The sequence below is a fragment of the Chaetura pelagica genome, unplaced genomic scaffold, assembly GCF_000747805.2.
Source record: "Chaetura pelagica isolate M959 unplaced genomic scaffold, ChaPel_1.0 scaffold2618, whole genome shotgun sequence".
Classification (NCBI taxonomy): domain Eukaryota; kingdom Metazoa; phylum Chordata; class Aves; order Apodiformes; family Apodidae; genus Chaetura; species Chaetura pelagica.
In genome coordinates, this window is record NW_009954369.1 from 1 (window position 1) to 234 (window position 234).

Consider the following 234-nt stretch of genomic DNA (forward strand, 5'->3'; position numbering starts at 1 on the left):
TTTCCTCCCCACTTCCCTCTCTCCCGGTTCCCTCTCTCCCGGTTCGTCCCTCCCGGTTCCTTCCCAGTTTGTTCCCTTCCCGTTTTTCCCTTCCCGCTTTTCCCTCCCGGTTTTCCCTTCCCGGTTTCCTCCCCACTTCCCTCTCTCCCGGTTCCTTCCCAGTTGCCTCCCTCCTGCTTCCCTCTCTTCCGGTTCCCTCTCTCCCGGTTCCCCCCGGTTCCCTCTCTCCCGGTT